Source organism: Amblyomma mixtum, chromosome 10, assembly GCF_055824585.1.
Source record: "Amblyomma mixtum isolate Tamu chromosome 10, ASM5582458v1, whole genome shotgun sequence".
In the NCBI taxonomy this organism is placed as follows: Eukaryota; Metazoa; Arthropoda; class Arachnida; order Ixodida; family Ixodidae; genus Amblyomma; species Amblyomma mixtum.
In genome coordinates, this window is record NC_143021.1 from 93513125 (window position 1) to 93529501 (window position 16377).

The 16377-nt window shown below is 47.9% G+C and overlaps 1 protein-coding gene and 1 pseudogene across 1 annotated transcript in view; one reads left to right on the forward strand and one right to left on the reverse strand.

Annotated features, from left to right (window-relative positions):
* The window catches only part of LOC149326439 (uncharacterized), a 448784-nt gene that overhangs the window by 19849 nt on the left and 412558 nt on the right, over window positions 1–16377 (reverse strand). The gene's annotated exons all lie outside the window — the stretch shown is intronic.
* On the forward strand, window positions 1470–16159 carry LOC149326440 (clavesin-2-like; annotated as a pseudogene).

Here is a 16377-nt window from a genome sequence, read left to right on the forward strand (position 1 = left end):
CTAGCCAAAGTACAATTGGCCCCGTATGAAATTCGCGCACTGTGACGTCACGACCGTTTCCACCAATTGAAAAGCGTGACATTTTCTGTCGACAACTGCTGCTTACAACGATGAGACATTAAAGGCTTCCGCCTTAAAAGTCACTGTATGATGCCGCCAGAATGCAGCTCCGGTCCGAAAAAGCGCTGGCTGAGAACAGCGAGCATGCAGTCACATGCCGCCAGCTGTCGAGACGTTGGACACGTTTGCGAGAAGACTTAGCAGAATAATTGCAGTGCGGTGGCCGACGAGTCCGCCATAGCGCGAAAACTGACTAGAGTCGGAGTGAAAAACAAGAATTAAAAAAGATGAAATGCAAGAGTTTTGACATGCAACAGAGATACAAAACGTATTTGTTCAGCGTTGTGGGTGAAATGGGAGAAAAGATGGAGGGGAGGGGGTGGGGGCAACGGCATTAAATGAGTAGCACCAGTGTCACTCCTCTTATTCCCCGTCGCTGTCCCCCTCTGCACAGAGCGCTAAACGTTTCGAAGATTGCGCGCTGTCAACTATCAGACGGTGCTTGTCTGAGCGAATTATGCGATATTCATCAAGAAGAATCATTTCTCCTAAGAATTTGTGTGTTTTGTCCGGCTAAATCTAAGCACAACCTACGCTTTTTCTCTTCACCGTAATTAAAAAGCAGGTTAGCTTTTTGGCGTGTGCAAGCAAGCAGCTGCAGTTTAAACTTTCGATATTTCAGACGCACTAAAGAACGTGGCAGTTAGATATTACGACATACTTCTGTCTCTCCACCTGTTAGGGATTGTTGTTGCAGGGATAATATTGTTACTAGTTTAAAAAGGCAGTTGGTTTTATTGCAGGACCGTAATGCAGGACCGTATTGCAGGACCTGAACGAAAGAAAAAAGATCAGTGAGTGGCCCTGGCAAAAAATTCCCCTTTGGCCTGTTTGCTAATAAAATTATTGAAGTCGTACAGCCGCTAGCAGGGTTTTTAAGTTCATTAGGAAAAATCCAGGCGCTAACAAACAATGACACAGAAGGGACACAGTGTTTTTAAATGACACTTTTTGCAGCATTTTCTGGCGACTCTCTTTGGTTTCAAAGAAAATTCTCTAATGACGACGAAGAGACGTGACATAAGGGAACGCGTTACTTGATACCCATCGTTAACCGTTGTGCCAAGGATAGTGTGTCCACCGATGTACAGCCAGGGCATTTAGGTTAAAGCGGTGTCCATCTTTCACGGAGCCAGAAACAGCTCATGCGCGCTCGTGTGCGCCTACATCGCTTTCAAGGCTGGCGCCGGCTTTGACGGCCGCCGCAACCGGTTTCCAAACAGCTGTGACACGGCCATCAGGAGTGCCCCGAGCAGCGCAGACACTTCCTTTTCAGTGTTGCTTGACGCTTCGGCTGTGCGGTGCCCTCGAGGTCGACTCTGCTACTTTCGTTGGCACTGCTATCCGAGATGGCTGGTGTGTGCACGAAGAAGTCAACGGAGGACGTGTTCGATACGTCCGAGGATGCCCTCCCTGTTAGGCTCCAGCAGATCGCCGAAGATCAGCTTGGAGAGACTCCAGAGCGGAAAAAGGAATCCCTCGCGAAACTTTTGCTGCTTTTATCAGTGAGGGGGAAATTCGACTGCCTAAGAAAGAGTGAACGAGGGTTCAGCCGTTTTACACGCGGCTTTACAAAGTTCCAGAAGGAGGGTAATCTTATATTTCGTTTTTTTTTAAACGTTATCTCACACAAGCAACTTAAGCTGTCACTAGAATAACTACTGGCGGGAAGCTTGGCCACTTCACCGGTTATTTGCTGCCATTGTTAAAATACAGTGAGGTTTATATTCCGACCGAGATTTTAAGTCGAGAAATAATCAACCTCGGTCCACCGATGGAAGACTGAAGTAGACTCAATACGTTCATTCACCTCTTCTAAGTTAGGCAGCGTTGCCGGATCTATTATTATAAAGAGCTTTCTTGGAAAGACACTAAATTTTATAGCACTAACTATTTTAGACCGACTGGCTAAAGTGTTTTGACCTATTGGGACATCCGGCCACAAGCGACTCATGTCCAACTAGCGACCATTTTTTGAAGAAGCTAAACGCGAACTGTTTCAGAACCTTCTCACCGCAGATAAACGTAAATGCTAATAACTTTCTAGTCATCATACTGGTCTGCACGCAGTCTGTGTCTGTAAAAGCGGTCAGAAAGCCACACGGAGTGCCCAGGCGAGGAATCTTTCATTAAAAAAATTACAGATTGTAAGGTTAGGATGGAAGAGTGGATGTATACTGCGAACACACCTGGAAAATTTTAACTCGCTGTCTATTGCAGAGGAGGAGGATATCAATTCCCGGAAGGATGCGCAATTTCTTCTGCGTTTCCTACGCGTGCGGAAATACAACGTTCAAGCAGCCCTGCGCACAGTGAAAAACTACTACAAGATCCGGAAAACCAGCGGTCCGGTCTTTCGGGACTTTCTGCCCTCCAAAGTGTCTTTCGGGACTTTCTGCCCTCCAAGGACGCCGCATCGTCCTGTTCAAACCCGGCGGGTTATGTTTCTGAAGCACCCTGCCATCATATTGTAGTGAACTGTTCGAGCATGTATCCAGATAATTTTTATGTAGGTAGAAGGCATCGTGGTGCCAAAATCCCGGAGACAAAACAAAAAGTGAGACGTTGCCGTCTCATACTGCGATCTTGAAGTGCGCCAGCATTTGTACGCAACAGTAAAAGAAATTCTGGAGTGAACAGAAAGTTTTAGACAAGATACGCTTATCAGCTGACGTGTTCAGCCAAAGTACATTTCCTGCATGACGTGGATGTATACGTATACAGGTCCGCGGGCGCACCTGGCGAGAAGGTTTTCATGCAAACGTACTATCCAATATGTCATTTAATGGTTAATCAGAGAGCACGCGAGTCTGTAGCTCTACGTGTCACGTTCGTTGCGGCAGCCACTCCGAAGACTACGGTGCGTAGCAAAAAATATTCTTGCTGCGTAAATACCCGAGGTATAATTATGCTGTCACGACCAGAGGAGCCATGAAGGTAGGCGTCGGGAAGAACCCAAGACTGGGAGCCTTCTTTTAATTGTAGAGCCAGGTTCCAGGACACAGAACAGAACAAGCGCGCCTCGAGAGCCCACCGCCGCTGCGTCGTCGCTTTCGACTCAGTGCGGACGCCGCGCGGCGCGTTAGGCACGTGGAATTATTCCCGCCTGCGAAAGTAAACAACGTCTCGATGTGAAATGGGATATGTACGGCGAGAGACGGAGGAGGAAAAAACTAATAGGGGTGAGGTGAACTATATAATTCGCGCTAATTGAGATGCGGGAAGAGCCAAGTTCGCACGTGCGGTAAGGGGATAAAGGTACGAAACACAGCGCGAACACAGCGCTCAGTCAAGCGAAAAGTACGGCTTTGAGCGCACTACATGCACGATTTCAGGCCGTTGACGCTGAGGGCCGGCGATCACAGTTTGATGGGGCACAACTTCGTAGTTGACGCTGTTCAGGCTGCGCAGGATTTTGTACGGGCCAAAATACCTATTGATAAGCTTTTCGCACAGCCCCTTGCGGCGCACGGGTGTCCACACCCACACCTGGGCACTCGGTTCGCACTGCACGCCCCTGTGCCGAAGGTTATAGTGTCGGGCATCGGCGGATTCCTGGTCCTTGATGTGCAAGCGGGCCAGCTGACCGGCCTGCTCTGCTTGTTCCACGAAGTGGCCTGCTTCAGGGCGGAGCTCTGCGTCGCCGTACGGGAGCATGGCATGTAAAATCATGCGGATCTCCCTGCCATACACGAGACGGAACGGGGTAAACTGGGTGGTTTCCTGCGTCGCGGTATTATAGGCGAAGGTGATGTACGGCAAGACCTCAGCCCAGGGAGACATTAGGCTCGAAAACCCGCAGTCCCCCGTGTGGCTCGTCACAGGTAACTCTAGCGAGAATGCTGGAACGGGGTGGCACCGTAACGGTCTCGTCGGCGACTCGCACGGCGGACCGAGCACCCTGGTGCGCAGATTCTTCTGTGGCCTTTGCGGTAGAAAACGTCACCAAACGATTCGGGAGGTCTATGATAGCACCGTGCTCGCGAAGAAAGTCGATGCCAAGGATGACATTGCGAGAACATTCGCGCAGAACGAGAAAAGTGGCGATGAATATGCAGCCTCGAACGGTAACCCGGGCCGCACACATATCGAGTGGTGCAACAGCATGTCCGCCGGCCGTACGTATGTCGGGACCGTCCCAGAGTGTCGCCACTTTTTTCAGGGCCGTCGCAAGCCGTCCGCTAAGGATAGAGTAATCTGCGCCCGTATCGACCAACGCGCTGATCTCGTTTGTGTCGACGAGAACAGGGATATCCAAGGAGACCCTGCGGATGACTCAGTCGATGCGGCGGCGGAAGCTGGTGGGCGACTGGGGTGGCGTCGTCGGGGCGATTCAAGCGGCACGTTGGGGGAAACTCTTCGGCGATGCGGCGTTCGGCGTCGGGGCGATTGGGTCGGTGCGGCGGCGGAAGCTGGTCGGCGATTGGGGTTGCGACATCACGGCGATTCGAAACGCGCGTCGGCGAAAACTGTGCAGCGATGCGGCGTGCGACGTCGGGGCGATTCGGTTGGTGCTGTGCTGGAAGCTTTCGTTCAGCGGGCTCGCCTCCAAAGGCCGCCGGAGCTAGTTTTCCCGACGAGGGCTCGAGGAACCACGTTGTCCTGAGGCGAAACGGGACCCAGAGAGCGAAGACCGGCGTGGAGAAGGCGATCGCTACTCGCGGCGCGGAGGAGACGGTGAACTACGCTGGCGATTGACAGTATGTAGTGTTGCGCTGGCCTCCAGAAGGTTTCCGGAAAGAGCGCTCATGGCGTATTCGAAAAGAATGGCGAGAATGCCTGCTAAAAGATGCGTCTGTTTTGCATGCTATTTCTGGTGTCTCCGTTAAAAGCTGCGCTGTGTTTAGGATTCGAGATGTTTTAGATATTACGCTCAGTGCTTGATGTAGCATACACGGAGAAATTCTTCTAGTCTAAAGCGCATGCTCCATGCCTACTAAAGAGAGGTTTGTAATATTACTCGATTCGGTGCAGCAAGTAATTATTTTACACGGCCGACAAACAGGCCGTTGACCAATTCAGGTGCCACACGGAAATATTCAGACAGCTGAGGCAAAGGACTACTATTCAGTCAGAGTCATCGCAACTGTGCTGAGAAGCTTATGCTGGCATGACGTCTAGAGAGCGGTCGGCTCTTTTTTCGCAACCTCCAATTCGTACGTATTTTACAAAAAAAACTTTATAAGCTGAGTCACGTACTCGAGCAGTGGCTCCAGCTCTGCCTTAAGCTCATAATGAATCCTAAAATCACGAATAATTTTAAGGAAGTGCCGGTAATAGAGTAAAAATATCGGAATACAGAATAAATATTTAGCACCTAGGACTTAACGTGTAGACACCATTTGAAACAGTCGCCTTTTCTCTCTGTTCTCAGGTTCTTGGAATATCGATGAATCTTCATACATCGATGTTCACCGGGCCATCGTGTTGTGCATGGAACACTTGACTAAGCATCCAGCCATCCACCCAAACGTTGGGCATGGTTATCCTGTTTGACTACGGAGGCTTCACACTCGACAAAGTGCTCGCCATTAATGTGGGCTTGATCAGACGGGGCTTCGAATATTTACAGGTAATTAGAGGCGTCGAGATCCCGCGAAGAATTCTACTTTTAATAGATAGAAGCAACCGAACCCTTTTTGATTGCCCTAAAATATTACCTTTACATCATTTACCTCAGTGTTATAGGGGAATATATGCAAAATAATGAAAGGAGAAGCAATTCTTCCTTGCGTCCGGGCCGGCATTCGACGATCTGGTGAGACCGTTTCATACGATGGAAAAGTCCCGCTGGCGACGCAGCAGTTATTTACGACATCGCGTGCCAAGCCTGGATATTGACTGCAGCCTATGGTCCCGAATGTCTGCTATTCTATGTGTTCATCAATGCTTTTTTTCTACTTCTGTTTTATAGTAGTCATTTTCCCTTCGCCACACAGAGAAAGTACATCCCGCTGTATACCCGCCGCGGTGGCTCAGTGGTTATGACGCTAGGCTACTGACTCAAAAGACGCGGGATCGATTCCGGCCGTGGCAGTCACATTTTTATCGAGGCGAAATTCTAGAGGCCCGTGTACTCTGCGATATTAGTGTGCGTTAAGGTACCCCAGGTGGTCGAAATTTCCGGAACCCTTCACTATGGCGTCTCTCATAGCCTAAATCGCTTTGGGACGTTAAACCCCATAAACCATATCCCACTATAGCTCTCAGTCGACGAGACTAGGAGCTATATTTCACAACCAATACAGTCGCGTCCAGCTGGGAAAGGTGTGAAACGAAGTCAACAAGTTTGAGCGCCGGTAGTGACACGAACAGCGGCAAGTAAAAAACCCCAAGCAACAATTTCTGGAACACAGAGGGAAAGAAAGCATTACTGGTCAAAATATCGGGTAACCTACCAGATTCCGCCTTTGTTTGCTTAGCGAGCGCTACAATTTTCTCATTGAATGACTGTTTTATATGATCAAAACGACTCTATTTCAAACAGCGTAGTTAAAAACTTTATCTACAGGCAAAAGAAAACCTACATGCTCCACAGAGTGAAGAACATCTATTTGCATTTCTGAAGAACAATTTGCATATTATGGGCTAATTTCATGACAGCCCTAGACCACAAGAAACGTATCGCATTCCTTTTAAAGCATACAATCCCTTCCTGTAGATTATGTAACCCAGGTCTCATTCTAAAGTATTCACAGAGAGCAATGTTTCCAGCAGGAAACACTTCCAGAACAGGACCTTCTATGCCAGCAGTACGCGCGCACTTGCAGTCATGCTTTTTATTGACACCTAATTCAATTGTAGCAGCCGAACCCCGATCAAAATGTCAGTGATTCTCTCCAGATTAGAATCGCTCCCTTGGTCGGATGCAAACCTTAATAGTTGTAGGAAAAGTTAACCATACAACTTTATCGAAATTTATTGTTTCATTACAGTACGCAATGGCGAATGTCAGTAAGATTTTCGTCAAAAAAGAAAGCGCTATATTTCTTACGTTACCATTTTGTACAGCCTCAGTTATTAACAAAAGTAATGCAATTCTCATCCGCAAACTTTAGAATTCTGCTGCTCGCGCGTTTTTTTTTTTTCATGCTTGGCTCGTGTCTCGACGTTTTGATGAGCGCCATTTTAAGTTCTATATAACAATTCCTTTTGGCCTTGTAAGAAACTTTACTGACTCTTGAAATTGTGTAGGTTTTGATTTACATCGTATCCTGAATACGCTTAGAACACAATCGCAGCGTTCAACCTTTCGGTAATAAACCAATGCAGGTCTCCTTAACCGGAATAAATTGCGAGCAGCTGACACGGAATATTTTAGTTGTTTGTGCCACAAATTTCCACTCAATTCTCTCGAAGGCGCTTATAGTCTTTGCCGTATTGATGTGACCGTCTGCGCTCTTGGTTAGGCATCTGCCATATATTGTTGAACGTTTAAATGCCTTCCCGAACCATATCTGTGCAGTGTCAAAACTTGCGCAACCAGCCATGCTTTGTTTCCTTCCAGGACTGCTTGCCAATGCGGCTGAAGGCCATGCACCACGTGAGGGAGAGCGTAGACTTCGACATGTTCTTCACACTCGTCCGGCCTTTCCTCAAGACAAAACTGGCGGAGAGGGTGAGCTGCTCATAATCATGTAATGCAAGACAAGCTTAAGCTTCTCTTCTAAGCTGATAGTCGTTGTGAAAAAAATAAACAAATCCAGGCTTTGATGAATTACAGAGCAATAAATTTCAGTTTATCCTATGATTAGTCATGCGGTATTGTACACGAGCTTCGTCCTGAAAAACAGCCGACTAGATTTATTCCATCTGAAACCCGTCACTCGGCTTGCTGCGCACTTGGCCCTCTACATGCTCTGCTCCACTACGCATGCCGGAGTTGTCATTCGCGTTACGGTTTGCCCGAAGTGTGATGCATCACTGCGTGAAACTGGCAACACTTTCTCAAATAAAAACTTCGCATGCTTTCAAAAACAGTACTGTAGAGCATCGCGATCAGCGGATATTTTAATAAGTAGTTTGTGGCGCTGAGAGTCTTTAGGGTGTTGTGGAACTAAGGCAGCACCCGGATAAGCTGCAACAAACGGAATGCGTCCGTAGTTTTGCTCCTCCTTACGTTATCATTTGGGAGCGTGTGCTGTAGTCCTGCCACCACACAAAGGTGTTCTTTTGCGTCCGTTCACACAATACCCTCTTAATCACAAGTGTATCGGTAGTTTCGGATGACCTACCCAACCTCTGTAGTGCACCAGGAAATTCTCTGAAATAACCTGAGGCGGAGACACCACCTTAATCTGAAGGGAGAGTTTGGAACAAGCATCGACGTACCCGCGCACCCAGCCTTCCACGCAATGAGCCAAGTGGTGATACAAAAAAGCCTTCCTTCAGAAACTCCGTCACTAGAACGTAAGAAGTTTAGTCCAGAAACAATTTATATCGGAATAAGCTCTTGATATATCTATATCTAGCTTCGAAGACTAATTGTTGGCTAGATGTACGAAGATTCGCATCCTGGTTGCTGTGTTCCCTCTCACTGCACTTTCACAAGAGTCTTGAGTCGTTTTGCGAGAACTGTGTCGGTGCACCCTAAACGTTAAAGAAGTGGCTCAGTTTTGAGCGAAGAGTTTGAAACTGGCGTCTTGGCCTATGTGGACGTCAACCCACAGGCCAGCTTGGGAGAAATTGGCGATGGATTGGAATGCACTTTCTCTACTGCTTGGAGAGTTCTTAAAAAGGACAACATGTATTCGTACAAGGTATGACTCCAAGCACTGGGAGGATCTGATTTTCAGTGTCGGCTAGATTTTTGTAACTGGTGCCTAATAAAATGCGAGGAGAGCCCTGAATTTTCAGACAGCGTGGTGTGGACCGAAAAAGTGCACTTCGTCAGAGATTTCACGGTAAATCTGCACAACACCCATTTTTGGTCAGCCGCCAAACCATATTTGGTACGAGGAGAGAGAGAGAGAAATGAATTTTAATGAGGAAAAGGTGGAGAGGTCGGCCGGTGGTGACATCGCTCTGGCCTGCTACTACACACAGGGGAAAGGGAAGGGGAGGAAAGGGAAAGTGCGAATGAAGGTTGATGGTGGAAGAGTACAGTGAGATTCACGAGTGATGTCGACACACACACACACACACACACACACACACACACACACACACACACACACACACACACACACACACACACACACACACACACACACACACACACACACACACACGCACGCACGCACGCACACACACGCACGCACACACACGCACGCGCACACGCATACACACGCACGCGCACACGCATACACACGCACGCGCACGCACACGCACGCACGCACGCACGCACGCGCACGCACGCACGCACACTGGCTGGCACTCGCATCGCGGTTAGACGCACACAAAACTGGTGTCTGCATCACAAACCCCGACACATGTCATTAAGCATGTAGGTAGTGCACAGGCGGTCACAGACGAGTATCCAGGCCTGTTTCACACAAAAAGTTGAGCACGGCCTTTATCACACGCTACCAATCAGAACTTCTCGCCCTGGCGCCCAGAAGAGTTTCCTTAGAGAGAGGGTGAAAGTCCAGTTGTTTCACGGTCGCCTCCAATGTTCTTCTTTTAGCAGTATAGTTCGGGCACTCGCAAAGAAGGTGTCAAATAGCCTCTGGATTGTGGCACTGTACGCAATTTGTGTCACTTTCGATGCCGATCTTGTGAAGATAGTGTTTGGTGTAGGCAACGCCAAGTCCCATGACGTCGCACCACCATAGATAGCAAATGTAATCGTGAGCCAGCGTCAAGCTTAGAGACGCGGCCCTGTTGATGACTCAAATCATGCCAGTGCGACTGCATTGCGGCTTGCATTAAATGCGCCCACAAGGCTCCAATGTCTGATCTAGAAAAGGCTATCTCAAGTAAAGCACCATCACTATGTGCCAGCCGAGCCTCGGCGTCAGCACGCTCGTTTCCCGCTCTGCCGCAATGGCTCGGTATCCACTTAAACTTTATGACATGGCCGCGGTCGAAAGCTTCGGCTAACAAAAGCACAATCTGTTGAACCAGCTGCTCGCTTGCCCTTGGTTTTGCATAAGTTTGTACGATCTGCAATGCCGATCTCGAGTCGCAGAATATAGTCCATTGAAGGAGCTAGACACCGCAGCGGACACGGGACAGAGAAAGAAGACGACACAGGGCGGTACTTGCAACTAAAATTTTATTTGAAACTTTATGGCTTTATAAAGACCGAGGCCCGTGTGATCTTACAATCGGGTAAAAAAGGATGAATGAAAAGCAACAGATAACAACACCTAACTGACAACAATGCACAGGAAAGATATGCGAGTCACAATGTACAGAAATCAGATTTTAAACCTTATGCAATGCTCATCATGCGAGTCACAATCTACATATACCAGAAGTGTTAAAAACCGTCGACCGCATGTGGAAGCATGAAAACGACAAGACAAAGGAAGAAAACGAACGTCAAAAGGAAGCCACCCAACCTGTTACCTGTCAAGGAAACCCAGTTCTTTTTGGAGGATGGAAACCGAAGGCGAACTAACGCATTCATCCGGTTGCGAGCGCAAGTTGGCAATGGCCTCTACAATCTCTCTCTCAAGCTGCCCCTTCTTTCTTCCAACAATCTGGGTCTGGCTGAACTGAGGGCAACAACCCCGACACTTGCGGCAATGAACAGGCAGATTCGAACCCCCCGCCTCCCCCAAGGAACGCGCATGTTCTCTCAAGCGATCATTTAAGCACCTACCGGTTTGTCCAATATAAAAACGCCCACAACTGAGGGGCATCTTGTAGATTACCCCTGTTGCACATGCGACAAGCTTATTTTCTTCCAAATGTTTTTTGCCGCAAGTTCCTCGAATCGAATCCCCTTTTCCCACTAGATTGCATAATCTAGAGAGCTTACACGGTGCCGAAAATACAATGTCGATGCCATATTTGCCTGAAATCTTTTTGAGATTATGTGAAACCCTGTGCAGGTAGGGAATGACTTCCACTTTTTTCTGGCCGGCTGGTTCTTGGGAAGCAACTTTTTCTTTTTACTGAGCTTATTGGCCACTGTTTCAGCAACCGCAGTTAACAGAAACCTCGGGTACCCTGCCTTTTCCAACCACTCTACTTGAAGGGAAAAACTGGACTTCAACATATGAGTGCATGATTTTAAAACTGCGGATCTACCGGAGTACCGCCCTGTGTCGTCTTCTTTCTCTGTACCGTGTCCGCTGCGGTGTCTAGCTCCTTCATGTCTCACCAACTGGCCTACACATCTACCTTCCTAAGTTATAGCCCATTGGTGCGCTGGCTGGTGACCAATATAACGGACGACTTCTCGTATGGCTGCCAATTCGGTTGCCTTAGGGGACGTTTTGTGCATGAGCCTGAAACGGTGACATGAGGCATTTCCTGGCACTATCACCGGTGCAGCTGAAGAGGAGGTCGTCACGGATCCGTCCACGAAAACACGCCGGGCGTCAGAATACATAGATGTAATGTATGACAGCGCCAGCTGTTTCAGGCCGACTGTTTAGATGTGCGTCTTCTTTGTTATCCCTGGGATGGTTGTACGTATAGATGGTTTTGGTAGTGCCCAAAGTGGCACCTCCGCAATCTGGTGTGGCACGTAGTTCGGAGGCACCGCATTGCGCTGCATCCAGAGGGCTCTGAAAAAGGCTGCATCTGGACGCACAGCACTAATGTTGGTCAGGGGGTGATGACGATGCCAGGTCAGATGCCGCGAATGCACTCGAAGTGGCTCGTGTTGAAAATAAATTCGTGCTGGGCAGGCGCGGGCCTCATAAAATGTGCCCCATGTAGAAGTTTTACATGGCAAACAGAAGCATACTCTTAAAGCGAGAGCCTGCGCGCTTTCAAGCGCACGCAGGCCCGACAGTCTGACCCCCGAGAGAACGGGTGCACTGTATCTGAGAAGCCCGACAACAAGCGCCTGATACACGTGAAGTAAAGATCGCTCAGAGAGACCCGAACATTTCCCTGCCTTACACCGCACAATGCTTGCAAAGCTGTCGAGCTTTTTCTTGAGTACAGAAATGTGCTTCGTCCAGGACAGGTGACGGTCTGTCGTAACACTTAAGAATTTCTGCTGTCTTACGTATGGAACAATTTGCCCGTCGATTGTGACCGGATACTACGCCATTAACTTGCGTGTGAAAGCCAATGTTACGCTTTTAGTTGACGAAAGTTCAAGCCCCTGACGGCGCAAGTACGCAGACATAAGGGAAACCGAACGCTGCAACCTTGCTTGCACTTGGGGACGCGTGACACTTGATGTCCATATGCAAATATCGTCTACGTAGGCGGATATCGAAACAGTCTTCGGTAGTTTGAAAAAATCAATGAGCACGAGATTGAACAGCGTTGGACTGACCACTCCTCCCTGAGGAACACCACAAGCAACATGATGATCTGCTGTGTCTCCTTCAAGAGTCTCCATGTAGACTGTCCGGTTTGTCAAATAGCTTGCAGTCCAATTGTGTAGATGTCCGCCTGTACCACATTCATCGAGTGCATTTAATACTGCATCATGCTGAACATTGTCAAATGCGCCCTTGATGCCGAGGAAAAGAGCAACAGTCAGCCTGTGACGGCGTTTTTCATGTTCTACCGTTGACACGAGATCAATTACACTGTCGATGGCAGAGCGGCCTTTGCGGAAACCTGTCATTGTGGAAGGGTATAGTCCATGTTTTTCAAGGAACCATTCTGGACGGGTTATCACCATACGCTCCATCGTCTTGCCAATACAACTTGCCAGAGCTACTGGTCTGTAGGAAGTTAAGTCGAGTGGCGATTTCCCTGGTTTGAGCAAGGCCACAATGCGGCTTCTTTTCCACTGCTGTGGAACAGTGGCAGAGGCCCAAGAATGGTAGAACAATGTTAAGAGGGCTTCAGTTCCCTGTGGCCCGAGATGAAGAAGCGCATTGTATGTTATTCCATCAGGTCAAGCAGAAAGAGCTGCTTTCAGTTCTTGAATTGTGAAGGGGATGTACGAGAAAAAAGACATCAGGTTCGGCGGCCCGGAAATGTATGGTAAAGAATATTTCAAGGACGCGTGGTACGTAAGCCCCTACTTTATCGACGGGAACCTCACCGGCAGGACACAGCGAGCGCATACTAAATGATGAAGTTCGCCTCAGAACTCCCGCTTAACTGGATGTGGTTTCAGCCTGAGGGGCTCCACCACCGTCATTCTCTCGTGCTATGGACGTTTTTGCTCCTGCTTGGCGCCGCCGCGGTGGCTCAGCGGTTATGGTGCTCGGCTGCTGACCCGAAAGACGCGGGTTCGATCCCGGCCGCGGCGGCTAGAATTTCTTTGGAGGAGAAATTCTAGAGGCCCGTGTACTGTGCGATGTCAGTGCACGTTAAAGAACCCCAGGTGGTCGAAATTTCCGGAGCCCTCCACTACGGCGTCTCTCATAGCCTTAGTCGCTTTGGGACGTTAAACCCCATAAACCAAACCAAACCTGCTTGGCCTCTGACTGTCTGCTTAACCTCTTAGGTCACCAGACTTATCTCCCCTCTATTATCTCCCCTTGACTTCTTCCGCGGGGGTACGTGAAGAATAAGGTTTATACGTTGCAACCCTCCAGCCTTTGTGACCTCAAGCATAGAATTACTGTGGCCTTGACAAGCATTCCGCAGGACATGATTGAGCGCTCTGTCCGCGAGATGCAAGATAGTTTTTTACTGTGCATTGCCATGGAAGGACAGCTTTTCGAACACGTCATGTAATCCTCTTGTATTGGACAGGGGCGATAAAAGGAAATTCGAACAAACCAGAGCCTAGGCGCATCGTCATTTGTATTTCTTTTCATCGCGCTTTTACTTTGGTGGTAGCAGGAATACGCCACATTATTCCGAGATGCATTCCAGGACACCTCTAAGGCCTTTTTCTTACCACTGAGGTAAAAGCGCCATGAAAAGAAACTCGAACTGCGGAGAGCGTAGGCGTCGGGTTATTTGCGTCTCTTTCCATCGCGTTCGTACACACAGCGTAATTTCTGACTGGGGCACACATATTTTTTTTTGCTTCTATACGCGCAAATTTCCTGCCGTGTAATAAATAGATCTTTATAGATAGGATTTTATTCCTGATGGTTGCACTGTAGAATACGTCGGACACCGTTTTTAAAGGCTCAAGGTTTATTTAGTCCGCTTGAGCGCCATTACCGTCAGTCTATATGTCACTAAAATATGTTATTACACTTGAGCCTTGTAAAGGTGACCAGCGTAGGTTGGAAAAAGAATCCGTGAACTAATATCGGCGTACTGTTAAGTCCTGTGTTTTCTTTCCTTTTTATTTTACAAATGATCGATTGGAAAAAGACATCATCACAGAAGACTTTACACGTGTCGTTTGCTGACTCACGTTTTGTTGTATACGAACGAGTCACTGCCTTTTTAATTTTAACGTAAACCCAATTAACCCTGCTCATGCCCTTACATGCTGATGCTATTGTTGTGAACGCTATAGTTATTGAGCAATCTTGACGGAGGCTTTAAAAAATATCAAAGCCTGCGAAAAACTATTACAAAATTCAAAGATAAACGGGAAAGAAGAGCGAAGACAACGAAAGGCAGGTGGCGCAAGAAAAGCCTTTCGAGCAAAAGGTATTATCAAACCATCCATTTTCGACCCCCAAAAAACCGGAGTGTCATGTGAAATGAAAAAAAAAACCCAAATAATTTACTGCGTTTAAAGTGACAGCGCAAGGAAAACAACCGTACAGCTCGCATATTTTGCCTCAAAATTTCTTGCCCGGCAAAAATGCAGAAGAAAGAACAGTACGCTCATTACTTCATTTTACAAATGCCGGAACGACAATAACTTCACCTGCCTGTGCTTTCCTAGGAAAAAAGTCGGTGATGCCAGTTCATGCTCTTGGTATGTATGAATGGGCAGGATAAAACTGATACACAGATAAACAAAAATCGCAAGACGCTAAAATCTCGGCACTGCAACTAGTCCAAGCCCTCAAGCCGTGCATTCAGGCCATTCAGGCCAAGAGACTCGTTCGCCAAGTGTGGCAGCCAGTGACTCAGCTTCGCTTAGAAAGCGAGACAGCAGTAGACGGGCGGGACACAGCAAGCCACGTGACTGCCCCTTGAGTGACGCGAGCATGTGGGTGTTGCTGTACGCCCGCATCGGCCCCGCGGTTTCGATTTCACGCGCCGAAGACCCTGAATATCTTGCCGCGTAGCAACAAGCAGATTCGCATTTTCGAAATACTAAAAATGGATATGATTATCACTAACCATCGGCTACAAATCGCTCAATGCAAGCGGACGCCCGTCGACAATAGTTAAAAGGTTAACTATCAAAATTTAATTAAAACATTACTAATTAACATGACTTGCCAGTTTTCTGACGTCCGTCAGCACTGCAATTACTATGCCGCAAATAAGTTCCCTTTACCTCAAAACCTTACTTTTGAAAAATACTGATCGCCTTCCCTTAAACACCTGGTATATTGCACATAGCTGTTCAAGTTAGAACACCTGCCATTTCAGTTCTTTCATGGCTTAACAAAGGAGGGCGCCGGAGTGTACTTGCATAGGACTTTGCAATTTGTTCTTATACAGAGTTGCGGGAGAAGCGGAAGTCCTCTGTTCGATCCTGAATGATGGTAGACCCTTTAATACACACATTTCTATGTCCTACACATGCTGACAAGTTAGCCAGGTCCTGAAGTATCGGTAAAAGGAAAATAACAAACTTTGTGCCAAGGAAGCTGTAGAAGTTGTGGCTTTTCAAATTGTTTGTCCTCGGTTTCGCCTCTTCGGGGAAAAGTACGAGGATCTGCACAAGGAGATTCCGGCAAAAATACTTTCAAAAGAGTACGGAGGCCAGGCACCACCCGTCGACTTTGATGGCTTCTTGAGTGACCTGGAGGCCTACGACGACGAGTGCAGAGAAAACGCCAGCTACGGCTATATGAGGACTAACCACGGAGACTTCGCCACCGATGCCGAAATCGAAAAGGGGCTCACTTTTCTGTAAGTACGAAAAAACTATAGCCTCTTCTTTAGTCTTAAAAAAGAACTAACCGAAATTTTCTAAATCGTATGGGCTGTATTTACACTGCTGACAAGGTTCCGTGTTTGCGCAATACCATTTTTTTATTCTGCATAGCTCCGGATTTCAGGGCTGACCTTTGTCGCTAATTTTGTTTGGGGCACTGCTTCAGCGTAACTGTACTCTCCCAGGGCATCTTGTCG